The sequence below is a fragment of the Mustela lutreola genome, chromosome 2 (genome assembly GCF_030435805.1).
Source record: "Mustela lutreola isolate mMusLut2 chromosome 2, mMusLut2.pri, whole genome shotgun sequence".
NCBI lineage: Eukaryota > Metazoa > Chordata > Mammalia > Carnivora > Mustelidae > Mustela > Mustela lutreola.
The window spans coordinates 114,176,846-114,204,710 of NC_081291.1; the positions used below are offsets into that span (position 1 = coordinate 114,176,846).

Below are 27,865 nucleotides of genomic sequence, written 5' to 3' on the forward strand. Positions count from 1 at the left end.
GTTATTTTTCCCGGGACTCTGAGCTAAGCCAGGTGAAGAAGGAAGTGGCTACTTCAGCCCAAAGTCCCTGAGTCTTTTTCCCCCAACAAAGCTGAAACTCTAAACCGGAAAATGAACAAGCACTGAACCACTCCTTCAACTTCTCTCAGGTCTTGGCAAACAGAAAACCCTTTCTGTTTAAAGAGCAGCAGTGGTCACTACAAAGAGTGGGAAAAGAGGGCCACGGTACGGGGCTGAGCACAGAGTGGGGAAAATACGCCAAGGGCTTCATAAGAAAATAATATATACATACACACACACACACACGTGTGTGTGTGTGTGTGTGTGTATTTTATATATAATTATATATATTTATATATTTATTTATATAAATAAATAAAAACAAGCGTGTGTGTGTGTGTGTGTGTATGGAAATCTTCCCAAATAAATTTAATAATTATATATATTTGACATCCCATATTCATAAAAGAAGTTTAGAAACATCTACCTTGAGATTCCTGAAACTGGCACAGGAAATCAAAAGAAGAAAAGAGGAATTCACTAATAACCGGGTTCTTGTCCAAGTTGTGCCACTAACCAGTGCTGCGGTCCTGGCTAGGCCCCTTTCGGCTCTGCTCACCTAAAAAACGAAAAGACAGGATTAGATCAGTGGCTCTCAATGCCTATGATGAGTGTTCTTCAGTGTTGACACTGGCACTGATGGGGCAAGAGCAATCAAGAGAGGGTAAAAATGGCCAAAGTTGTAACACAAATCGAGCAGTGGCACCAAAATGTCCTGAGAGCCATTGTACGTTTCACCACCAGGTCCCCACAGGAAAGGGGAGATGGAGCTAGTTCCATTTATAACGCTCTGCCATGCACTAAACATGATTAATTTTATGAAACTCAATCTCTGAGCACATGTCTCACTAGTATCCCACGTGACAAAATATAAAGTAGGCACAAAGAACTTCTGCTGAACCCTGAACAATAATGGTCATCTTCGAGAAATGCACTTGTATGACTGTCCAAATCAACAGCTAACCCAACAGCTCTTTGCATAGAACATTCACTTTTATTTGAAAGAATGACTGACAAACTGTGGTCATTCAGACTTCACATTGCCAGACACTGGCTCAAAAATAAACCAAGAGATTCCATCATTTCAAGGAAAACAATTAACAGAATTTGTTGCCAATGATAAAAATCAGTTTTAAGGTAAAAATCGTAATTTTAAAAACCTTGCATCTACTATTATTGTATACTTGGTATATTCTTAATAATTTTATAATAATATATGATAATTATAAATACATATAACAATAATATTTTTTTGATGAAAGCAGTGGTGATATTAATGAATGTGATTTTGTTGTTGTTATAGAACAAAACTTGTCAACATCTGGAAAATTAAAGCGAGCCAGTATTTCCAAATGAGCAATTTGCGGTGTTACAGAGGTGGAGATCAATTCAAAGTGAATATCAGGGGACACCTGGGTGGCTCAGTTGGTTAAGCAGCTGCCTTCGGCTCGGGTCATGATCCCAGCGTCCTGGGATCGAGTCCCACATCAGGCTCCTTGCTCAGCAGGGAGCCTGCTTCTCCCTCTGCCTACCATTCTGTCTGCCTGTGCTTGGCTCTCTCCCCCCCTCTCTCTCTCTGATAAATAAAATCTTTAAAAAAAAAAAAAAAAGTGACTATCAGACCAATGGATTTTAATGTAACACAGTATAAAGAAGTTTAGTGAAACAATTTCAGCTTTCACATTAGGGAACCACCACTTGTCAAGTTTTGGTGTAATATTAAAAAAGGAAACCCATAATTACATCTTTTCTACTTCTTCTTCCAGTCCTTTGGTAAATTCCTTCAGGATTTTCTTTATAAACTTTAATCAAAGCATATGTTGTGACAAATTGACATTTTTCTCACTATTTTTTTGAAAATGTACTCATTTTCAAACATTTTTCTTTCAAATACTTTCTATTTCTGTTTTAATTTCTAAGATGAATATCATTAGCTATCATCCAAATAAACAAAAACTCATGTTAAAGAATGTAAACAGATCCTGAGACCAAACCCAAAGCACTTGGATGTGACTTAGGTATGCTCCCTTCCAGCCCAGTATCAATCTCCTTTGCTTCTAAACCACGAGGGAAGACACAGAGTGGCTCAGCAATGCCTTCGGACCCTGCTCCTGTCCACCGTTACATAGCGGCCACATCCGTGAATGTTTGGAAGCACTGAAACATCTGTGCGACTTCTCGGAGTAGGCCCCTTATTAGTAACAAATATCTACTGTGTGCCTTCTGTGGGACAGGCACCGGTTAAGAGGACACTTAGATCAGAATTCAGACTCCATGACTATTTGGGGCATCCTCTCGAACAAAATACAAAATCTCTCTGCATCTGTTCCTTTAATGTGAAATAAGAATGGCAACAGAGCTACTTCATAAGATATATTGTGTAGTTCCACTGAAATGACCCATTAAAATCCTTATTACAGGGGCACCTGGGTGGCTCGGTCAGTTAGGCATCTGCCTTCAGCTCAGGTCATGATCCTAGGATCTTGGGATTCGAGCCCCAGATCAGGTACCCCAATCCTGCTTCTTCCTCTTCCTCTGCTCATTCTCTCTCTCTTTCTCTCTCTCTTTCTCTCAAATATATAAATAAATCCAACCCTACAACACACAATGCCTAGCATACTGAACGGAAAAAAAACTCAGGAAATCTTACCCATTGTTATGATAACTAAGATATCTCTCATTGTTTGCGATGTACATGAAAGAAATAAACACAACTGAACCATATAGTATCAGGGGCTCAAAATCTACCCCACTTGTCGACACATTCAGCTCCATGAAAACTCAGAAGCAAAAGTATCCAGGAGTCCTCACTCCTCATCCCCAAAGTGAAAATAATCTATCTTTGGTCAGGAAGGGAAGCAGGGTGGTCACAGTGACCAGGCACTGCTTAAGTTCCTCCAGCTTCTGGTAGTGGACCGAGCAAGGACTGCCTCCCCAACATCACTCTCCAGGCACTGTGGTGACAGGTCAAAGGACAGGGAGGGAGAATCTGGACCTAGTTCTTGATCAGACAAGAGAGGGGACTTTCATCTTCCCTTACCCCCAGCCCCCAGGGGCAAAAAGTCATGTTCATTTCATCTCTTTACCCCACGTAAAGTCCAGCAGGAACAGGGCTGGGGGGAAATAAGGATGCTCATCAACCCGAGGTCAAACCAAAAGCAAAAGAGATGCCCTCATACTGCTAAGAATAGACTGCATGTAGGAGAGAGGAGGTGCTTAATAAATTTCTTTCAATTAAAAATATAATTTGGAAGAATAGAACCATGCGTGCTTACCTACAATTTCTTTATAAAGATATAAGGGAATTAATCATTAAACTAGTTACACTGCTGAGGCCCAATTTCATTTTTAAAGGAAAAAACATGATGCCACCTTTATTTTTCTTCATCAACTCCACACACAACCACTCAAGTGTCAGTATCTTACTAGCCCGATAAGACTTTAACTGCTGATTTAATAGAATGATGTAAGTTATGCTTCCAGAATAATGTATAGAAACGATTATGCCCCCTTAACAGCACTTGGATCTTCAATCAGGAAATTCAATTTTAGCTGCAAAACTATGTTTTGGCAAAAGTGCAATTGAACTCAGTGTACTTGTCACATTTCTAAATATACTCCGGTCACCATGACAACAAGGGAGACTGATGGATCGCTTAAAAGAGTACGGTATATTTAATTGTCAGCATTTTAAACTGACTCAGAAAAAATGCTGTGTGATAGGTCTACTCACCATGGTTACTGCCGGCTGAGTCCATAATAATAAAAGGCTCACATACGCACATCAACAGCGTGCGCGCAAAGAACGTAAAAGTCATAAGGCCCTGTTTTTCCAACCGCGCTACGCACCAGACTTAAAGAGTTTAACAACGACTTGTTCTCATTAAGGCGCCACTCGAAAACCCCTCTCTTAGACTGTCAGGATCTGCTTCTGTACTACCCAAGGTTGCAACAGCAAATCCCAACTCCGATTCCAACGTCTGCTCCCTTAGACTAAAGATAACGATGTACTTAAGGCTATTTTCTCCTTGAGCAGGGGATGAGGGTCTCTCTCTTTTTCCTTCTATGTAGACCCATTCCCCAGCAATAACCTTCTGGGGTCCACACATCCCCTAAAAAACCATTTGCTGAGCACTACTCCTCTGCCTATGCTGGGGCAACCTTCTATATAGGCTAGGAACAGAGGACCAACAAATAGATACCATCCTCACATTTTGGGAGCTGACATCCTAAGACGAAGGGAAGACAAAGACAGAAACAAAGAATCCATTAAAGAGAATGAAATAATCCAAACAAACTGATCCATTAGACTGCATTAAGACCGTGCTTAGCACATAGGGAGCACTCAGCAAGTCATCACCAACACTGTTTTAACTAAGACAGCTCCCACCAAATGAGCTTGCCCAATAAGGGAAAAAAAAAAAACAACAACAAAGGCATGGTAACCAGACTTCCAGAGAACCTCAAGTGTTTTATAAAACATAAAGCAAGATAAAGGGAGAAAGAAATGGGGAGCGGAGAGGTGTGCTACTTTAGCTACAGGTTAAGGAAGATCTCTCCAAGGAGATACTTGTACTGACCCTAGAATGAAGAGTCCAAGCCAACCATTTGCAGAATCAGAAGGTCAAGTGGGAACAAAATTGGCTTACACACAGGACAAAACCCTACTGAATGAAATGATTACGGAGTGGGAGATAAGGAAAGCCCACCTCACAGCACCTTTGTGAGCTACAAGAAGGTCTTCTGAATGTTTCTAGATACCATGGAAGGCAATGTATGGTGGGGGTGAGATGCAATCCAATTAACAACGTTAGAAGATCTCCCCCTGTGGTGTAGAGAAGGGCAATAAAGGGAAATCATAAAAGTATAGAAACCATTTCAGAGACTATTGTCGCAGTCAAGGTAATGGATGGTGACAGACTGAGCCACTATTCTCTTATTCTAGTGCTTTTCCACAGCCCCATGCTTATTACCCTCTTGACCACCTCTGGCAATAAAGGTACTAGAGCAACCAGAAATAGGGAACAGCCCAAAGGCAGAACACACAAGTAGTGGCTAAGCATGTGGATGGAAGCCCTATAACATGGTGGCAAACATGCCCCTGATCCCACAGATCTGGGTGGGACTTGAGATGCTGTATTTCCAGCAAGCTGGGAGGCTTGTTGGGGGTGCCACAAGCCCAGGAACCACACAGTTTAGAACCGGGGTTCTAGGAGAGCCTGGAGGCAGGAACCCCAGAGCAGCAGGAAGCAATGAGAGTTCAGCTTAGAAGAATAATCGGTGGAAATAGAAAAGAAGGGGAAAATCCAAGAGTGGTAGCAAAAAAGATACAATCCAAGACTTGACGACAAATAACCCATGAGCAAAAATAAAGAAGATGGTGGAACTGATCTTGAGCTTTCTTTAATTGCATTATTCACTGTGCAGATAGTTTCCATCTATCTAGCGCAAACCACTTTCACAATGAATACTGCCCCTGGCGACAGTCTATCCCTATGAGAGAGGGCCAAGGAAACGACTGTGGTGACAGATAATAATAAGAACAATAATAACAGCAATCTCTTATTGAGAGCTTATTCAGTGCCAGATGCATCACAGCATGTATGACCTCCAGTTCCTACAACCCTATTCCTATCTCATAGATGACAAAAGTGAAACTCAGAGCCATGGTGTAGCTCACCCAGAGTCACTCCTGCTTCAGTCAGATTCAAACACAGGAACAAACCGTAAAATCTGTTACCTCAACCTCCATTTTGCCTAACAAGTTGCATCTATGGGAGAATCGGATGCCCACTTGGGGCATCCATCCTCAAAGTCAGGGCTTCCTTGGCCTCTGACTAATCTACAAGACTGTAAGTGGCAAAAGTTGATACATGGACTCTAGGAGCTTAAGAGGGAAGTATGCAAGGTCAAGTGGCTGCTCTGTGGCAGAACTGTGACTCATGTCATAGCTTCCTAACGCAAACGTAGCTTAAGCATTTTTATGCTCCTGCTCAGACAAGAGCTCTATTCTGTACCCCTTCTCCAGGACTCTTCCGTGGCCCCATTTTTCTCTTCTCAGCTTTAATCTATATTTACTTTACCACTGTGTCTGCACAGAGAGGAACTGGCTCTCTACACAGTGATGGTCTGGAGTAAGAAAGAGGCCCTTGTTTGTGAAGATGCATGGGGAACGGTAGTAGATATTGACAAGACATCAGTAGATAAGAAAGATGAGCTGAGACATTTCCCCAGCCCAGGAAGTGGGTAAGAAATGAGCCACAAGATCTTCCTTCTAATCACCCACACTGTGCTTTCCCAGGATGATTCACAGGTATGGCTCCACCAACCTGACAGAGGGGACCATCATCAGGAAGATGAAAGGATGTTTTTATGCCTGCTCTCGCTTTTTTTTTTTTATTTGTTCCTTCTTGAGTAATAACTATTAATTGTGCCATGCGGGCAGTGCAGAGATGAGTCTACCGGGAAGCCGGCACAAATCCATCAAGTGCTTTTAGTCCGAGCTTTTTAGAAGCAATTGCTTACCACATTCTCCCTGCTCTTTTTCTCAAAGCTAGAATTAAAGTGGAATTTACCACACAGTTACCCAATACCCTCCTCCTCCTCACCTCCAAAATGAAGACAGAAGATGGCTATTGGTCTATCACCCACAAAATCACAAGACACATGTGAAAAAAAAACAACTCTTTTAGTGTTTATAAAGCCTAAGGATCGGTCCCTAAAATAGGCACTCCCTTTATATCAACACACAACCACCCCGGGAAGCAGATATTGTCCAATTTGGACAGATGAAGAAATTAAGGCTCAGAGATGATGTGTTATTTGTCTAGAATCCAACAAGCAGTCAGAAAGTAAACAAAGGCCTTCTCACTCCAAGGCCAATCCTTTCTGAACTCATTATAGCTGTCCTGAACACATCTCCAAGAGAACCCGGATCTTCCATGCTGTTCTGCAGAAGAATCAAAGCTTCAAGTGTTTCTTAGAAATAAGGCTGTCTGTAACCAAAAGGGCTCTTTCAAGGGGCCTTTTATAGGAGACATGAGCAACAAACCCATCGCAGACTCTAGAACGCTTGCCCCTGACCAAGGCGACATGGTCTTGACTACAGCTGGATTCAGGAATCAGTTAGAATCATGCCTAACGTGGAATCATAGAAGCTCTTGATTTCCCAGCACAGGGTTCTGGCCAAATAACATCCAGCAAAGACTGTCCCCTGACCCAGCTCCAGGGCTTGCCCAAAGAAGAACAAATCAGGGGAGTACCTAAAATGAAGACTGAGGGCCTGTAAGTCCTGGGTTCACATGGGCTCTGGCTCATTGTGAAGTAAAATAAAAATTTTAAAAAGGTGAAAAGTTAATATAGGTCAAGCTTAAACTCACCTCTCATTATTATTCCCATGCCCTCCACTGTATCGGTAGATGTTAGAAAGGATCAAACAGGAGAGATCTAAGAAGAATCCAATCTTCAGGGCCTTAGATACACTGTCTGAACAAGGCGAGGATCACTATGTGTAAGCAGCATCCTTTTCTGTCTCCCCTTCCCCACAGGGGTGATGAGGTTAAGCATCTTGAAAAGATTCTTTATCATAAGCAGAGCTGACAGGGACACCTGATGAGAATGGTAATCAAATCAAGAAGTAAATAAACACTTGGATCAATGTTCTTTAATTCTGGTGGCTGATTTAGGAAAAAGGGTTATAAACGTAGCTATTTTTCTCTTCTAACCATAAATATAGGGTAGTTTCTTAAGGTTTACTTTTTTAAAAGTTATTTTGTATCTCAATAGATGCCAGCTAACCACCTTCATGAGCTAGCTAATGTGTGGTTTCGAGGAAAAGGATGGTAGAAAGAAAAAAGGACACTATCCCTATTTTCAAAAAGCTCAAAGTCTGGTACCTAAGGCCAAGCACAAAATGTTGTGATTTTTTTTTTTAAGTCAGCAAGTTATGTTCTCAATTATGAAAATACCAAATGTCAGATTCTTCTCCAGTCCAAGCAATAATGTAAAATGAGCCAATTCTTCTGAATCAGATTTTTTTTTTAATGAAAATTATGACTGTTGAAGCTTTTCCTTTTAATGCCAACATTATTAGAACTCAGAGAAGAACACAAGGTCAATTTACTGTGTTCCATATTCTTCCCAGGCTCACACCACCATCCAAGAGAAATATAATGTGAGCCACATACACAATTTTAAATGTTCTAGTAGGAAAATAAAATAAAATAAAATGAATAGAAAAAGATTTACTTCACAAATGCATACAGAATATTATTCTTTTAACAGGTGGCACTAACCACATTTCAAGTGGTCACTGGTCATACATGGCTATGAGCCATCCCATGGGATAACATGTCCTCAGCCTCTCCTCAACTCGTACCTCCCAGTAAGTGAACAAAGCAAAATGGTTGGTGGAGACAAACAAGCTTTACAACACACATCAAGATACATAGATTCCGGGGCGCCTGGGTGGCTCAGTGGTTAAGCCGCTGCCTTCGGCTCAGGTCATGATCTCAGGGTCCTGGGATCGAGTCCCGCATCGGGCTCTCTGCTCGGCAGGGAGCCTGCTTCCTCCTCTCTCTCTCTGCCTGCCTCTCTACCTACTTGTGATTTCTCTCTGTCAAATAAATAAAATCTTAAAAAAAAAAAAAAAAAAAAAAAAGATACATAGATTCCCACAGGCAGAGCCAACCCACCCAGTATTGTCAATTATGTCTTTCAATCTTAAATTTCACGACCGAGAGACTGCAGGACACTGCTAGCAAATGGCCCCACCCCGAATGTGAAGATGAAGAGAACCAAACAAGACCAAGATCACTACCAACAAAATGGCAGCTTAGCCGCTCTACCCACTGGGATGCTGGTTTTGGTCCGTGGATATGGGAGATTCTGTTCCCTTGTCATGGAAGATTCTGTTCCCTCGTCAAATGACGAAGAGCTCTCCCTCCATCATTCTCCATACTTCCTTCATACAGGAAGAGGACTACTTCTATCTGACCAGTAAATGGCTGGCATCCAAGACACTATAATAATCAAAGGAAGGATCATCTCTAGAAGTCCGTAGGAGAGATAGACAAGCTCTACCTCTCACTTCCACCTTCTTTCCTTAGTGTTCTCCTTTCTGCTGGACATCTGATTTCTAAAGCAGGTCCTGATCCCTGTATATTCCCTGGGTAAGAATACACAAAGCCAGCATTGTAGCTCAGGTCTTCCCTCAGGCAGGCCCCCAGGGTTAAGACAGAAGGACAGATTGGCAAACCCAAACACGGGCTTCAGGTCCACACCATGTTCCCTAATTGAGCTGTGGGAGCTGCCTCCCTTGAGAACGTTGGCCCTCCATTGCAATGAAGCTAGTGGTTTGAAGACTAGTCAGCAACTGTCACCACTAATTTGCAAAAATGTCAGAATGTTAATAATCTCAGACAAATGGTCGTTAGTTAAGACCTAACAAAACAAAACTGATCACCAGTAAGGTGAACATCTCTGTAATAGGTCATCTTAGGTTAATATCATGTACTTCCTGATATGAATCCCTAAGAAGGGCATTTTGCCTGGATGGTGGTCTTAATGTAATGAAAAGAAAGGCCATCTGTACCCCAATGGCCAGCGGCAATGGCCACAGTGACCAAACTGTGGGAAGAACCAAGATGCCCTTCAATGGATGAATGGATAAGGAGATGTGGTGCATATATACTATGGAGTATTATGCCTCCATCAGAAAGGATGAATACCCAACTTTTTTATCAACAAGGACGGGACTGGAAGAGATTATGCTGAGTGAAATAAGTCAAGCAGAGAGAGTCAATTATCATATGGTTTCGCTTTCTTGTGGAGCATAAGGAATAACATGGAAGACATGGGGTGATGGAGAGGAGAAGTGAGTTGGCTGAAGTTGGAGGGGGGAGATGAACCATGAGAGACTGAGGACTCTGAGAATCAAACAGAGAGTTTTGGAGGGGAGAGGGGGTTGGGGGTTGGGGGAGCCTGGTGGTGGGTATTACGGAGGGCATGTATTGCATGGAGCACGGGGTATGGTACATAAACAATGAATTCTGGAACACTGAAAATAAATTTTTAAAAAAATTGGAATGATAATTTTGAGTCTATGTTTTTCACTTAAATTTATTATGAACACTTTTTGCATGCAATCAAATATTCATCAAAAAACTAATTTTAATAACTGTATTATATGTAAAATGCATAAAATATTTATGTATATTTCCATGTTTATGTTATATTACACATAATATATAAATAGCAGTTCTTCCTGTTTGGGGGGGGGAATCCACAACCTTAGTCTAATCATGAGAAAACATCAGATAAACTCAAACTGGGGAACATTCTGCAAAATACCTGCCCAGTACATTAGAAAGTATCAAGATCATGAAAAACAAGGAAAAGTTGAGTAAGTTACAGACAGAAATGGACTAAAATGACACAATGAATAAACGCAGAGTTGTATCCTAAGCTGGACACCAAGAAAGAGACAAAAGGCATTAATGGAGAAACTGGAGAAATTCTAATGCAACTACAGTTTAATTAACTGTGTTGTACTAATGATAATCTCTTGGCTTTGACAAATGTATTTGGTTATATAAGATATTACTATTAGAGGAAGCTAGGTGAAGGCATACAGGGACTCTGTTACCAGTTACTATCACTAGTTACTATTTTTGTAACTCACCAACAGCAACATGGTAAACATTACCTGGGATGAATACCCAAGGCTGTTTCCAGCCAAACCAAAAGTCCATCAGGAAAAAGAGCTGACAAACTAAAAAACGACAAGAAAAGACATTACATAAAATGATTTCCTGCTTTGTCTTGCTCTTGTAATAAATTAAAAAGTATTTCAAATGCATTTGATTAGTTAAAAGACTCACTGGAAGCTAGGAATTAGCTCAATTAAAGAATTTTTTTAATTATAAATAAAGGAATAGAATGACAAAGGCCAATTTTGCCAAAAAAAAATTGTAGTTGAAAAATTTGTGTTTTTGCTAATTTTTAAAAATTTTATTTTATATTTGGACCAGCAATAGACAGAGAATCATCTCCCCAAACTATGGTTGGAGGTTTCAGATATTATATTGGCTCTATTTTACTGAAAGAAAAAAAAATAACAAAAAGGCTTCTCCATCTGTGCTAAGAAGGAAAAAAGCTCAGCCAACACATTCACAGGGCTTTCAGAGATTCAATGTGTCCAGACCTTTTAGTTCCCATCCCAAGTGTCAGAGAAACTGTACAGCCTATCCTGGGAAAAGTTCTTTTCAAAAAATCAGGATACCTTTTTTTCTCCCCAAATTTCTCTCTCAAAAGTCAGTTTTTCTTCAACTCAGCTTATTTGATCCAGCAAACCAAACAAAGATCAAAGAATAGAAAATTAAATTCTACCATCTTGCATGGATAGGTATGATATGTGGGTGGGTAGGTGGTTGGATGGGTGGGTGGATGGATGGATAGACAGATGATAGATAAGACAGATATGGATAGATAGATAGACAAGAATAAAAGCTGAAGTTATCCGAGCCCAGTTTTCAAGCTAGTCCTCTGCTAAAGGAAAAGGACTTCCAAAACCATTTTATTCCTTCTGAGCCCTCAACACTATAACACACACATCAACATACTCACCAAGTATTTTTTCTCATCCTACGTCAGAAAAAATGTCTGCCCTTCAACAAAGGTGGTGAGAGTTATAGAAGCCAAGTCATGGAGATCAACACTCTTTGGATGAGGAAACAGTGCACCAGAAAGAGAAACAGAATTATCCAACTCAGGTCTTTCCTATAAGAATACCTCTTAAACATTCCTACAGACATTCAAACTTTACATTAAACAGTGGGACCAAAAACAATTAAAAAAAAAAAAAGGCAAGTAGTGGGAACCAAGTACCATGCTAAATAAAAGAGCAGAGACAAAGAATACCAGGCTCTTCTTGGCCCTAAGGAGCTTTGGAAGAGCTTCCCTCCTCCTTAGAGGGCATCTGGTGGGCTCTCTCGGGACATGGCTCCTCTGTGAGGACCTGGGTTTTCCTGCAGCCTCTCTATCTCCACCCTCCTGACCCCCTACACTCCAGATACACAGACCCCTAAACCAGTGTCAGCATTTTTCCGATGCTTCTTGTCATCCCTAGGCCAATGACTGCATTGTCACACAACCAGACTGTAGCCTCCTACTCCCCCTCCTCTAACTTTTGCTCTTACTTCTCCAATGAGATTCTCAGTTCCTGGGATGCTCCCTTTTTCCCTGTGTGCCATCCCCTCCTGGCATAATTTTTCCCCGGTTCAAGGTAGAGGCCATATAAAATAACATTTTAGGCATGATTCTGGTCCTTTATTGGAATTACCTTCCGAGCCCTCACACCTACACGGCTTGATTGTAGTATATGACATAAAACCCCAAGAAGCTAAGACACCAACACTGCAAAAGATCTTCAATAACAATGCTCTCAATTTAAAGGGCAGAGTTCATTAAGCATTTTCTTACTCAGTCCCTTATTCGACTCCCAGGACTCTAGTAAATTAGACACAACAGAATCAGATGCCCATTGAGCAGAAGAGCAAGCAACTGTGCAAAGAAGGGAAGTAACCCCTACCAAGGGTTCACAGGAAATTTGGGGGCACTGCTGTAATCTGAATCCAAATACCCTCACATCTAGCCCAGGATGCTTTCCATCACCCCATGTACCCGAGGCTTTAGGATCCCCGGCACAAAAAAATGACACACCACTAATGGTGAGGACTAGTCTTTACCCTACACCAGAATTAAACTAGTATTTGTATTTGACTTAGAAAGGGGGAAATAAAAAATTAAAAAAAAAAAAAAACTAAAAAAAGTTCTCCAACTGATTCTGGTAGAGACGATTAGCAGAAATATCTTGCAAAGAACGTGGGTGTCCTGGAAGACTCATCGCCGTCATCATTATAATTTCTAATCATGCTGTGTGGGCAGGTGTCCGTGTAGCAGAAACACCATTGGCACCCAGATTAGCAGTTTCATCGGGAGACTAGAAACTAAGTCTGCAATTCTTAGACCTCAAAGTCTGAATCACAGCTTTCCCCTTGGGGATCAGCAAATATGCAGTCTGTGCCTTAGCAAGGACTGTTGGGCCTGCCACGGGAGGTAATCAAACACCAGGTCCATCCAAAAACACACAGCAAAGCCAGGTACAGGAAGCTTCCCGTGAGCCTGGAAATACCACAAGATTCAGAAACAGAAGGCCGGAGTTGTAGTCCCACATGATGGCTCTAATTCACTGAGTAACTTTGAATGAATCATTTGCCTTCTTTGCATTTTTTGTTTTCGTTCTCATCTGAAAATTGAGAGTTTTTGAACTATTGGTTTTCAAATGAGACATGGGATAAGATCAGGAGGGAAGGCAGCCAGGAGCAGAGTGCTGGGCTTTCCCTCGCTCTGTGCCCTCCCCGCCAATAGCAGCGCATCTGTTTTCATCACTTTCCATCTACAGTCGGGCCTCTCTGTAAAATTTAGCTTCAACAAAGGGGCCAGACTCAAAAAAACTGATGGGCATGATGTCTGCTAACCCGTCAGCTCTTAACATTCTGATTCTACTCAGATATGTTTTCTCCCAGGCTAATCTTGACAGAGATCTTTTTACCTAGTTTTACTTGACTGGGGGAAATTGTATTGGTAGACTTCAAAGACGTTAATAACATACTCCAAAAATGTAATATGAAGCATGTCAATATTTTCTTATGCCTCCACATGAGCAGATACCTAGAGAGAATGGCCAAAGACAGCAGAGGAGAAGTAGAGCAACAGAAGGGAACCCACCACAAATCCTGTAATTATTTCACAGGGATTTATTTATTCATACAAAAATACTGCTTAAACACCTGCTATGTGATAGGCATTACGGTAGTCTCGAAGCGAACAAGCAGACACAGTTCCTGTCCCCATGAGGCTTATTCTGACTGGATCTGGCATTTTTTTTATTTACACTAATAAAAAAGTAGAAATGAAAACAGATGAATTAAGAGTCAAGCTTGGACAATTAGAAGAACAACAAAATAAACCTGGGCAAAGCATAAGAAAACATATTGAAAGAGAAAATTAAGAATGGTACAGCCAATAAATAAGGACTCTTTTCTTAATAAATAACAAACCTGTGTTAAATTAACCAAAAGAGGGAATAGAGAAATAAAGCACAAAACCACAAAACTTTCAGTAATAATGCACTAAATGCAAGTAATAAACACAAAGAAAATGAAAATGATTATAAGAAATTATTGAACTCCATGCAAATCATGAAATAGGTGACTTTCTTAAAATACAATGAACAAAAGTAACCACAGAAGAGATATAAAAGCAAATTAGTTGAATTAGTACAGGAGAAATATAAAAAGAGGAAACACCTCCACCCCTCCAAAAAAGGGACCAAGTCAAGGCAGTTTCACAGGGCAATTCTTTCACATATTTAAGGAACAGATCATGTAAGTGGTATTGAAAAATTTCAAAAAGAAACAAAGGAAAAGGAAGGCCTCCTGATTATTTTATGGTGATTTAAGCATAACTTTTATACTGGAATCTGGCAATGCATATATACACATATACCCACCCACACAATTTTCAAATAATCTCACTTAGGAAAGCTGATGCAAAAATTGTTAATAAGTTATTAACCTCTACATTCCAACAACACTAAAAATATAATACACAAACTATGAGTAAGTGGATATTATTCCAGGAACACTAGCATGATTTCATGTTTGAAAAAATGTATTTATATATTTCACCAAATTACAGAACAAAAGTTAAAAATCTAAGACATTTTCTCAGCAAACAGAAATGGAGACAATGCATAATTTCCATAGTTTCCAAAAAGGTATTAAACATTTAACAACCTGTATCCATTTTAAAAATAAAAGAACACTGTCAGAAGAGGGATGGATACTTTTCTAACACAGTTTATTTCTCAAGCCAAAGCCAAAATTACAATTAATATGGAATATTGTAAGTACAGGCATGTCCATTAAAGTCAGGAAAAAGAGAAAGACATCCAATCTAACATTGCTATTTAATATTTACTTTTCTAGAGGGAGTAGATAATACAATTAATAACATCTGCAAGAGTTATAAAAACTAGAAAGAAAAAGGTAAATTACAGTTATTGTCAGATTATATGATTACTGACCTAGAAACTCTAAGAAATTCACCTAAAACTTATTCAAATAATGGAAAATTCAGGAAAGGGGTGGGTAGAAAATCGATATACTGGTATCAAGAGGCTACATACACACACGTACAATTAGATGATATAACAATTCCATTAGCTAGAGAAAGCAAAAAATACCTACAAAAATAAACTTACAAGAAATATGCACAGTCTACATGAAGGTAGATTTAAATGCTCCTGGTAACATACAACAAGACTTCAATAAACAGAAAGGCATTATGTTCTAGGAAAAAGAAATAAGATATTTACAACATATAATGTAAATGATTAAGTTTAGAGCAATCCCTATGAAAAAATCAACAGGACATTATTTTCAGAACTGAACAAGTCCATTCTAAAGTTTATGGAGAAACAAAGTACTAAAAGACAGAAAAATTTAGAAAAAGAGGAACTAATAAGATTGTTGGAGTAGCCTCATCAGGTAACAAAACATACTATACAAGGGCAGTAACTGAAAGCATGAAAATGGTGCACAGGAATGAAGTGACACAGGAATGGAATAGGAGGTCCCCAAAATGATATAAATTCCTAAGTATTAAATATTTAAGTAATTAGGATCAAGAAACTTAATATATAATAAAGATGGCTTTTCAAAGCAGTGTGGAAAAGATGGACTATTCAATAAATAATAGTATTTGGACAGGTGGATCCAGATAATATCAAAGTGGGGGGCACTTGGGTGGCTCAGTTGGTTACGCGTCCAACTCTTGATTTCAGCTCAGGCCACGATCTCAGGGTCAATGAGATCGAGCCCCTGCATCAGGTTCCACACTAAGCATGGAGCCTGCTAGGGATTCTCTCCCTCTCCCTCTGCCCCTCCCTGCTCATACTCTCTCTCTCAGATAAATAAAATCTTAAAAAAAAGAAAAAAAAAAGATCCCTACCTTACATCTTTTGCCAAAATATAATTTCAGTGAACAGGTGATGAGAGACTGAGCTAGAGAAAAAACAAGACAGAGGATAAAAGAAAAAACAACCAAATGAAAAACAAATAAATTGGTAGATTTTTTTTTTTTAAATAACCAAAGGGGAGAAGGCATTTCTTAGTGTTACACAAAATCCAAACTATAAGCCAAAAGACTGAATGAAGTATATAATTTTTTACAAAGTTTATATGCAATTTTTAAAAAACAAGTGCAAACTGATGGGGTTTTGCAACTCTTATCACACACTAAAGACTAATTTTTTTTAGCTGAAAAAATAAGCAGAAGTCCAACAATCCAATAGAAATGGAGGCAAAAGAGAACTCACAAAAACAAAAAACAAATGATTCTATCCTATTTAAAATGGTGTTAAAAGCCACTAATGGCAATAGAAATGCTCATTAAAACTACAAGATACCAGACATAAGATACTGACACAGAGATGATTATCTAGCTTTATGATTATATGAGAAAAGCAAGAGCCAGAATAATGTGTGCAGTGTGCTCCCCTTTGTCTGAATATTCTATAAGCATGGAAATATAAAGGAATGTAAATACATTATATGTTTGTTTAGACCCAGTTTATTTCCAGAAGGAGATACAAGTAACAGTGTTGGCCTCTGGGTAAGAAAAGTAGAAAGAATGAGACCGTGATAAGACAAAAACTTATTTTTCCATTATACCTCTGTTTTGTGACTTTTTAATCTTGCACTGTATTTTTGTGTTGCTTATTCTGTTATTTTTTAGTTTTCTTTAAAAAAAGACTGGAGAGCAATATACCAATGAGAACACTGAATACAGGACAAGAGATTCAGCCAGATAGATAGTCTGGAACCTTCCAGCTCTGCAATTTACTATAGCCTATCAGAGCAAGGATGACAAAGGGGCTGAGGTTTGAGGCCTAATGCAGCTATATAAGGGCCTTGACTTTGGGGAAGTTCTTTATTCTTACAGCGTCTCAGTTTCCACAGTTGTAAAACAGAAAGCTAAAATTTACACCTCAACAACTTGCTGTCAAAATTAAGCATGATAACATATATCAAGCACCTAATCCAAGGCCTGACAAGGAACATATGTTCAAAATAATAATAATAACTCTAGTGTTGTTTTCCTCAACCACATACATTAAACCCCGTAGCCACCCTACCCACACTGGCCTCTGCTTCCCGTCTCATCGCCATAACACTCCGAGTCCTCATGAAGCAAGAGCTTAAATAAATAATGACCAACCCTAAACACCAGTCAGGAGAATAACAAAAAAACATGTATGTCAATTCCCACATTTCACTGAGGAATGAGCAGAGGATAGCTGTAGTTAGGGAACTGGGGAAACAGATGAAAACTCTAGTCTATTGACCTCCAGACTTTCCACCACAAAATTTCATAAGCTGGCAAAGAATGGGCCTCTTTCCCTCAAGGCCAATGGCCCGTTGTTTTTCAAGGTTACCCTGTTTCCCCTCCAAGAGCTCCATGTTCACTCTGAAGGCCCTGGAGCACTCCCCTCCATCGGGCAGCCCAGCCTCCCTCCCTCGTGAGCGTGGAGAGTTCCAGTGCCCACAAGGTCTCCTCTTCATTCTCACACACATCAGAGAACAAAATCACCCTGCTGTGTAACAAAAAGCCAACCTTATCAGTCTTCTAGAAGAGGAGGAGGGAGAGGAAAAAAAAAAAAAAAAAACCTTGAATGAAGTACTTGATCCTGACAGAAGGAAATGGGGACCCTCTTTCTAGAACCCAATGACTTCACAATGGATGGAAACCGTGCATCCTGAGAGCACCAGGTTTTCTTCGTGGTGATGGGGGCGCTGAGGTTTTTGTGTGTTTATTTTGCTTTATTTTTCTGTCTTTCTGTGTTTGGTCTTTGAGAAAGATTCTATTATGGTGGCTATCAATTCTCATTTAAAGAAATAAGGACAATGGTATTAATAATGAAACAAAAGTACTTTTTACTCTCTGTGGTCTGCAAGTAGTTTCACATTTCACTCTGACAGAACTCCGTGTTTTACTAATGTGAAAGTGTGTGGTTTTGGCAATAGCAAAGTTCTTCTAATATTCAACTTTCTGTTGTTTCTTACTTGCCATTTACAGTAAACGAATCCCGGCTTTTTCCCCTTTGTCAAAATCATTCTGACATCTTTAAGACAACCAGGCCACCTCGAACACGGTACTTTTCATGAATACCCCAAAGGTATGAGCCTATTTAGATCCAGTTTTCTGCATTAAACAATCCCCAGCATGAAACCAAAATGCCCACAGTTTGTCTTTGGACATTCTGAAGAATGTCCTGGAGACTGTTCTGGAGAAGTACAGAAGAAAGCCCAGTCCTGCCTTTGTTTGTGTCCCCCTTCCCCCAGAGTTCCCTCAACTTTCATTTTGGGCTAAACTGGAACAGAGAAATCAGGACAGGTCAGTCAGGAGAAAAGCCACCCCTGTCATGGTTTCCTTCATCATCATCCTTATTTTGGTAACTTACTCTGGAACTTCTCGAGAAACCCCTTCACAGGTTCTTAACCATCCCGTCAAGCCTGGTAAATAGGGAATGCCAAAATTACTCTCCTCCACCACATCTAGAAGAAACTTAGGCTCAATAAAGGCAAGCGAATGGCCCAGGAGCCTCCTGCAATAAGTAGCAAGATCAGGTCCTCCATCTGTTTTCTTGTTCTAGAGCAAGGGCTCTTCACACTGCCTATGCTGAGGAGAATTGCCTGGAGTTCCCCTCAACACTACATCACTGACTTTTAGCTGCTTCTTCATGACACACTGTGACTCCACCAGGAAGGCTGCCCATTAGCTTGTACTTGGGGGCCCAACTATGTATGTGGGGGCTGGTTCTGACTGCTCAGTGCTTGGGCCACACCAGGCCTGAAGTAGGTATCTTCACAATGAGTAGGGGGCCATTGACTGTCAGCTGTGTCACAGGCAACCTGTTACTAGTCATTGTTAAAGTCCTAAAAGTTCCAAATGAATCGTTTTTATTTAGAAACCAGTACTCCTTCAAGGTTATCTCTACAATAGTGTCACTCACGCTTTCACGTACCTCCTCACGTAGGAGATGAAGAGGCAGAGTTATGGATGGGTCTACAGTCATTCTAGGTAACCTCTGCCTGCCTTCCCTTGGTCCCAGCCTACGGGGTGCCATCAGATGAACATACTCCACTGTCAGAGATTTTGACGAGTAAAGGCAATGGACTCTTGCTATAGATAAGGAGAGCAGAGTACCCTACAGAAGCTGGCTTTCCTAGAAAGAGATGATAATATCTAAATTCCCTAATGACTGGGTAAACCTCTACCATCAGTCCTGAATTAGTTCTAGGACCTGATGTTTGGATAATAAAACTCAGAATGCTCTGTTTGCTGCCTCACTAAAACAATGTACCCAAACAGAGGAACACCGGTGTGTGAGCATGCCTCAATGTACACAGAGCCACACCCACAGCCACCCACCCACGCACACCCATACCTCAGTGAACAGAACAGATCCAGCCTAGCACAGCAGGTGTCTAAAAATATTCCACACTTCATTCGGTATAGGTCAGGACAATGTCCCATCAGTGTCTAAAGATAAACACAGTCTTACAAGTTTCAATGACGTTGGCTTGACCATCACTGTTACCAACTTATCTCATGGGACTATAAGTCTGTATTGTTTGCCCCCCTCGCTAGACTGTAAGCTCTCTGCAGGGAGGGACCATTTCTTCAGTCAAATAAATACTTAATGAGCACCTACTATGTGTCAGGCACTCATCTAGATGGTAGAGATATAGCAAAGAATGAGAAAAGACTAAATGTCTGTACTGCAGGAGCCTACAAAGGCAGGAAATTCACAAACAGGTAAATGAACACATAATTTCCTGAGAGCAATAAATACTTAAAAGAAAACTAAAACAGGTATAGGAGATAGGAGTGCTTAGTGTGGAGAGAGGTGTGGTCATCTCTATGACTTCTACTTTTAATAATCGATTTGGAGCTTTTAAAAGAATACCTATGTCCGATCTCACCCCTAGACATTCTGATTTAATTACTCTGGGGATGGACTTAAGCAACAGTATTTTTTAAGGGTATTTCCATGATTCTAACATAGCGTCGGGATGGAAAACCACTGGTATGCTTGATTTTGAAGGTAAAGATGCCCGGGCTTGAAGTCTACCTGTTATGTACCATCTGTCTAATTTCAGGAAATATACTTAAATCTGAGTCTTGGTGTCCTTATCTATAAAAATCGGATACTAACAGTAACACACACACCTTTTGGGGTTGTTGTAAGAATTAAATCATATACGTTATATCTCTGGCAGAGTGCCTAGCTCATGGACAGGACTCAGTAAGTGTTGGCCACGATGTATTGCCATCTTTATCAATTAAAAATATGTGCAGGAGATGCACAGTAGAGGGCTAAGGTCCAATCTGTAGTTTGCCACAGTGTGCGCTTTTAAAGGGCTTTGTTGTTGCTTTTAAGAGCCAAAGCTGAGGTTACTGAGTGAGATCGCAAATTGCATTTCTCTCCTTCCATGAAGTGTCTCTCATAGTGTTTTTGAAAAATTTCAATGAGTTATTACATTTAAAAACAAAACAATCTCACATAAAAATCTGGCAATGTGGGGCGCCTGGGTGGCTCCGTCAGTTTAGCATCTGCCTTCAGCTCAGGTCATGATCCCCGGTCCTGGATCAAGTCCCACGCTGGGCGCTCTGCTCAGGGAGCCGGTTGCTCCCTCTCCCCCTGCCCCTCCCACCCCTGCTCATACACGTTCTCTCTCTCTCAAATAAATAAATAAAATCTTTAAAAATAAATATGGCAATGCATTCCCACAGGCAATAATCGATGAGCACGAGTCAGCTGCCATCTTTTTCAGAGAGTCCTCTCGAGCTATCCATGTCCCCCACCACATCCCGTAGCTTTTTTCCCAAATTGCACATTGACTCTGGCCAAGAGCCAGTCACATCTCATTAACACATTTGCACTGTTATCGTCTCTACAGGAAAGAGGAGAACAAAGTGTTACCTCTACCCAAGACTCCTAAGTGGGAAAATGAAATCTAGCTAAAAGGGTGTCGTGTTTCAAGAAGACACTGTAAGTATTTATTTGTGGAAGTCAAGGCTAGTTCTGTATATTAACTATGCAAACAAAGTGTATCTGTGTCAAAACCATAAACCTTGCATGTCACCTGTTCACTCTTTTACATAACTTAGCTGGCCCTGTAGGCAGAGGACCTATTATGTCCCTGGCACTGAAATAGGAGCTCGGCAAACAGCTCCATCATCTCACAACTTTGAGAGGTACTTCCCATTATCACAATTTTCAAAGATGAGGAAACTGAACCTAGGAAAGGATAAGCAAAGGTTCTGGGGTATGTAAAGAATAAATGGCAAAGTTAGCTATGGAACCAGAACTGTCTGACGTCAAAGCCGACACTTCTTCCACCTAGGGAACTATTTGGTGTAATTTCACTATTGAAGAGAACAACCACCACATGGGACAACTCCTTAGAACAGTATATCTTTCTCCCTCTGGCCAATGTACTTGCAGTCCATGCCACTAATGGTGAAGATCATCCCAATAAATTTCTGGCAACTGTGTCTTTCAGATGTTGAGAAACCTAGAGATCACACAATGAAACCTGTTCCTGTCTTTCTCTTGTCCTACTGCTCAACTTTTAAATCTACAGTCAAACAAATCACAAAAGAAAACTGTTACTGTAGCTGTGTATATGTGTTTGTGCACGAGTGCGTGCATGTGCGCATGCGTGTATGTACACGTGTTCTGTTGATGAAGATCAATATCAGTGACTGAATGGAAGGATGAAGACACATTCGGGTTCATCTCAGTGTCTTTATGCTGAAGCCTCCCTCAATTCACCTTTGAACTTCCCTGCCACCCGATTCTAAAACAGGTTACGTGCACATACCTTAGATCTATAAATCACATCATATTTATATGTTATGTGTCAACATCCCTCCCAAATTAGAACTCTCTGAAAAAGAGAACTTTCATTCACTTTCATCTACCCACCCCCAATCCAGCCCCATCAGCAACGTTAATAAGCACAAAGCATAGCACATAGTCAGATGCAAAAATAAGTGAGTAAGTGAAAATAAGATTCACCATTTTCTAACCATGCTTAAAGAAATGCCTATTTAGTTTTAGCACCTATAGGCAAGATTTTGTGGGGAGACAGAAATTAAGTTTTTTTTAAACTTCAAGATGCATATCATCTACTGGAAGAGAAAAATGTAAATCCATAACTATAATGCAGAAAAAAATTAAAATTAAATCTTCAAAGAGACACAAACAAAAAAAGTCCTGGCAGTTGAGAGAAATGTGCAAGATATGAAAGTGCTCAGAATTTTGCTATAATCTATATTTTAAGTGGTCAATTAAAATATATCTACCCAAATAAATATGCAATTTCTTTCTCTGATAATTTACTGACATTTCATTTTTGAAGTTGCTGACATTTAAGTATCAAAAGAGCTGTTAAAAAAGGTCTCCGCCATAATGGGTTCAAAAAGAATTCAACTTTTTCCTTTTAAAGGAAGCTTAAGGGAAAGTAGCTTTGTATTTCAGCAATTCTAGAAGAGCTTGACTTTCTTGACAATATAAGTGCAAAGAAACTTGAGTCAAAACACACAAGAAAGAAAAAGATGCTCAAGATATTTCAAGTCTACAATTATTTGCTGAACACATGCTAAGTGCCAGGAAATATGTTAAGCTCTCCAAGGAAACAGAGCTCAGTCTTTATTTGGGGTAACAGTGGGGTACTGGTCCAGGAGAAAACATTAGGATGTAACTTTATGATAAGCAGCATAGAAGAGATGTGGGCAAAAGGCTATGAGATCCAAGGGGGAGAGAAATTATGTAAATTAGGAATTCTATTGATAAATGTGGCATAGCACTATGAAAAGAAAACTAAATTGAGTAACTTGGCATTTGCATTATAATCCCGGTTTTGCCAATAATTTGGTGACAGAATTTGAGCAAGTCACTGCCTACACTTCAGACTTCAGTTTCTGCCATCATTAAAAAGGAGAGATACAGCCCTCCCAGTGGTCACATTCTAAAAATTTGGGTATTAAGTTAAATAACCTTCTGAACTAGAATTATGGCAAGAGAAAGTAAGCTTTCAACTGTGTGTTTGAATCCATTTGTCCCCTTAGATGTGAGTCAACCAAGAGTTTCAAAAGCAATTAAGTCTAGCAGCTACATAGAATTGGTTATTTTTGTTCCATTTTAAATGAGTGACTAAATTATACATTGCTTCATCATAAAGGCTGATGCACAAGATCAGTAGGGGACATATGAAGGCAGACAGATAAGTCAGATGGATTTCCACCAGGGCTCCCTCTCCATTCCATGGCACAGAAGGTACAAGGAAATTCTAGCTCCAGCTGCCAACAGTCAGTACTGATTCAACTGGTTGAAAAGGAAGAACCTATTGTCCATCAGAAATGACCTCAGCATAACGTTCCAATGACATCTTCCACTCTTACTTCCTTTCAAATCTTTATTTTATAAACACGCATTGGTCAAATTTGCCTTACCAAATCAGAATCTCTAGGGAGGGTACTAGAAATCTGTATTATTCAAGCAAGTGATTATCATGATCAAGCAAGTCAGGGAAATCCTATTACAGAACATTCAAACTACTCTTTCTTCACTACAAATGCCCTGCTTCTTGTCCACACTGTGTGTTTCTTGCCACATGCGTCTCCCATCTCCAGCTGGTGACACACACTTCCCTATCCTTCAGGTCCCAATTAGAATACTACCCAATTCCACTAGCCTGAACACTCTCATACATGTATTTCTTATTTTCTAATTGGATAATGAGTGCCTAGAGATCAGAGGTGGATTGTGATTCATTTATTCACTCATTCTTTCATTTAACAAATATTTACGCAGCGTCTACCATATTCCAGACACTACTCTAGGCCCTGGTGACATAGCAATGAACGAGACAAAGTTCCCTATTTTCATGGGCATTCTGGCAAAGGCATTGGAAAACTGTGGCCCACAGACAAATCTGGCTCATTGCATGTTTTTGTCAAATTGTATTGAAACATGGCCACACTCCGTCATTTACATATTGCCTATGACAGAGTTAAGTATTTTATTCTTTACACTGTAATATTTATATTTACTTTATATTGTCAGATAGGAGAATGAGTAGCTACAACAGAGACCATATGGACCTAAATATTTAGGCCAAAATATTTACCATCTGTCCCTTTACAGAAAAGTCTGCTGACCCCTGTTCTAGCATATCCTTCCCACATAGCACTGTGCCTGGTTGACAGTAGGCAATTAATAGGTGCTTAGATAATAAAATAAAGGTGGAAAGTGAGAATAAGATCATATAAGCAGATTCTAAGGCAGAACATCTTTTGTCCAGTCGCCATCTTCTGCCTTAATTACGCAACATGAATTTTCATCCAGGATAGAATGATAGTAGCAATGCTACAGTTCAGCATGATTAAAAAGGGAGGGGGCAAGCTTTCAAACCTATGAAAAAGTTAAAAAGGACATCGATATGCTCTGTCATCAAAAGTCGTTACTATTTCAGGCTCATTTGTGATTTTAACAGCTGGCCTGGCAAAAACACGTTACAATATCTGTACTGCTGGCTTTCTAGAGCTTACCAAAGTTTGGGGAGAGTTGTTATTGTATTTCATTGGCTTGTTTGCCTCCCTAAGATGCATCTTGGGGAAGTGATCTGTGTGCCTTTTGGATCAAGCTAATGAAAAACTTAAGAGGAACACAAAGACATGGCGCACCTAAGGAAAACCCCATTCTATCAAATACCAAAGTCAAGTTTAGAGATTCAATCTTATAGTTAGATCCTAACAATTGTCTTCTTTATCATGTCTCTATGCAAACCCTCTCACCGTTCATAAAACGAACCAAATGATCTGAGAGCTGTGCTATGCTGAGTTACTATAAAACTGGAAGTGGAGAGCTGATACACAGCTAAGGTTTTAAAAGCATGGTGTGGTGTGGTTTACTGCAAAGAGTAACAGTTTCAGAGTCAAACAAGTCTTGATTTCACTGAAGCTTCGCTATTTGTTAACCATGTAAATTTGGGCAAATCATTTAGCCTCCACCAGTCTCTGCCTTATATTATGAGATGAACACAAGTTACACTGCAGGGCTGATGTGAGAACATCCTAAGGATAGGTAAGTGCAAAGCAGCCTTCTCAGAATCAAAAGAAAACAGGTCTTCAGGAATAGCTGGTTCCTTTCCTTTCATTTTATCCATATCAAGTGTAACACTGGTCCCCACACCTCAAAAATATCTTTGTATAATATACCTAAAGTCCCTGAAAGTGTTACAATATTTTCTTTGACTCAATAAATTTGGAAAGATGACATCTTACATCTTTGACTCTTTCCTAGTCTAAACTCATGAAATTCTTTTCTCTTCTGAATTTACTACTCAGAAGTGATACAATAGCTCTTGTTTATTCTATTTCCCAGTGACGGATTTCTAGCAAAATAGTATTTGAAACAACATTGTCCCAAATCCATTATGTTAACAGCACCCTGATGAGTATCAGAGTGGGCTATCAGGTCGGTTCTGAACGTCCCTCCAGATTTCTGAGCGAAACAAAAATGATCAAGTTCTAGTCACTTTCACTTTCTGGTTCTGGTGCCCTCGGCCGCTGTGATCCCGTTTGTAAAATGCAACAAAGAAATTCACATGCTCCCATTAAAACAGTCTCCATTCATTTTTCAGACAAACGTGGACAGGTGAGTAGATAGATGCAGGCGACAGATGAAGATGGAAAGAGATAAATGAGAGGGGAAGGTGAGAATGGCCAGAGGATGGATGATTACACGGATGAGTGGATGGACAGGTGGGAGGAGGGATGGGTGGGTACATGGACAAATGGGAGGAAGGAACTCAGGCCAGCATACCTGGCAAGATGCTAAGCAGACACAGAAACACGAAAAAAGAGGTGAAGACATAAATCCATGACAAAAACCCTAATCTCGAGACTGAAATACTAGCACAATTCCCTCTCCTAGCCTACTGCTCCTTAAATCTCCATTTTAAAATATCCAAAGGCCTCTCTTCATCATTATGTCATCACATCCCAAAATGTGGTAACTGTAGTATTATGTATGTGCCCAGCAAGAGAAAATGAATCCTTTGGGCAAAACAAATTTACCACAACCTCCTAATAAGAGGATATAACAAGTATTCCAGAAGGCATAAAGCAACTTATCGAGAACAATGTATTCAGGAGAAGAACCATACTATTTTTCAATGTTTCTCTAATTAATGTTATGTTAATTAAGAGAACTTGGCCTTATAGATTGGGTTGCAGTCAGAATTTTCTCTAAATTAACAATTCTATAGGTCTAACTTTACCTTGACTGAGAGCTTAACTGAAAGTACTGCTCAACCACAGCCCAATACATTTTAATTCAGGATGAAATAAAAGATGCCAAATTCCAATACTGCAAAAACAGTGTCGACTCCCTCTTCCCTGTTTTATAGCAGGTTCCCTCCCTGGTAAATAAGAACCACTGTTTACTGTGCTACGGAATAATGGATTCAATGGCCAAATATATCACAAGACATGCAAAGGCATTGCTCACATAAGACAGAGACAATGTAATGATTAAAATGCATACTTTTGAAGGGTATTCAATGAACTGGAAAATGTTTATAAGATAATATTATATTTTAAAAATGTAAGAGTAAGTACATATAACATGACTCCCCCCTTTAAATAAAGAATACTATGGTTTTATGTGTAAAATATAGAACAGCAATTCTCTTGGATCGTGAATATGGGTGTTTAAGTTTCTTCTCCATACTTTTCAGCATCTTCATTTTCTAAGATGAGTATATTTAACTTATAATTTAAAAAGAAAGGTTATTTTGTTTTAGGAAAAAGACCAGCACCTGTGCTAAGAAAACAAGTAAGAATAGCTGATTTGGTTGTTTTTTTGTTTTTTTTTTTTTTCCATTTACGGAGTATTTTCCTATGCAGGAACTCATCTGATCCATTCAACAACTTCAAGAGATGGGTTTAAGGATCCCCATAGACACCTAGGCAGTCAGGTTCACAAAGCGAAATGGGACAGCATACGTGACTCAACATTTCCCGAAGCTCTACAGCCTTCTTTACAATGACCATTCATTCGTCTACCCAAGGAAAAACTTCATCTCTGGATTACTAGTTGTTTTGCTTTGTTTTGTTTTTCCCCTAACGGGATCTCCAAAATTGTTGTGCTCTAAAACTACTCCAAAGTACCAACATCACCTCTACAGCACAACAACACACCTGGGCCCCTTAGTACCTTGCCCCATGATGGGAGGGAAAGACCTTGTACAAGAACAACAAAATTCCCCAGGGTTGTTTTCATAAATGTATTAAGTCAATTATCCTAATGGGACCAGTCCAATCTATTAAGGACATGGACAGGCACGATTTTTAAAAAGACAAAGTCTGACCTAGATCAGGAAATCTGAGACAAAGATTCGAAAGCTGCTTCGGGCAACAGAATACAGAGGGAGGTTCAGTGTCAGCATGGAAGAGGCACCACAGCTCAAATCTAGCTGGTCTTGAGATGACTCACCAGTACGTCTGTGATACCTTCCTGCCCCGTTCATCAGACAGGTTTTTCCATTAGAATTTACTGACTATGTGCTCCCCAGTGAGGTGTTAAGATCTGTTCTGCAGTTTT

At 39.9% G+C, this 27,865-nt stretch overlaps 1 protein-coding gene and 1 long non-coding RNA gene across 13 annotated transcripts in view; one reads left to right on the plus strand and one right to left on the minus strand.

The window, feature by feature from the left end:
• LPP (LIM domain containing preferred translocation partner in lipoma) overlaps window positions 1–27,865 on the minus strand; it is a 652,084-nt gene that overhangs the window by 499,290 nt on the left and 124,929 nt on the right. For 5 of the 12 annotated variants that reach the window (XM_059163153.1, XM_059163152.1, XM_059163154.1 and 2 more), the window contains one exon: window positions 488–619. The exons of 5 other annotated variants lie outside the window; for them this stretch is intronic. The gene's annotated coding sequence lies outside the window, so the exon portion shown is untranslated. Of the gene's footprint in view, window positions 1–487; window positions 620–17,620; window positions 17,782–27,865 lie in introns of those variants that run through there. 2 more of the 12 variants (XM_059163156.1, XM_059163158.1) reach the window with 1 other exon arrangement.
• On the plus strand, window positions 17,926–27,534 carry LOC131824734 (uncharacterized). Its single transcript, XR_009350965.1, has 3 exons — window positions 17,926–17,983; window positions 21,150–21,241; window positions 27,169–27,534. It is a non-coding gene; the product is annotated as an uncharacterized LOC131824734 (long non-coding RNA).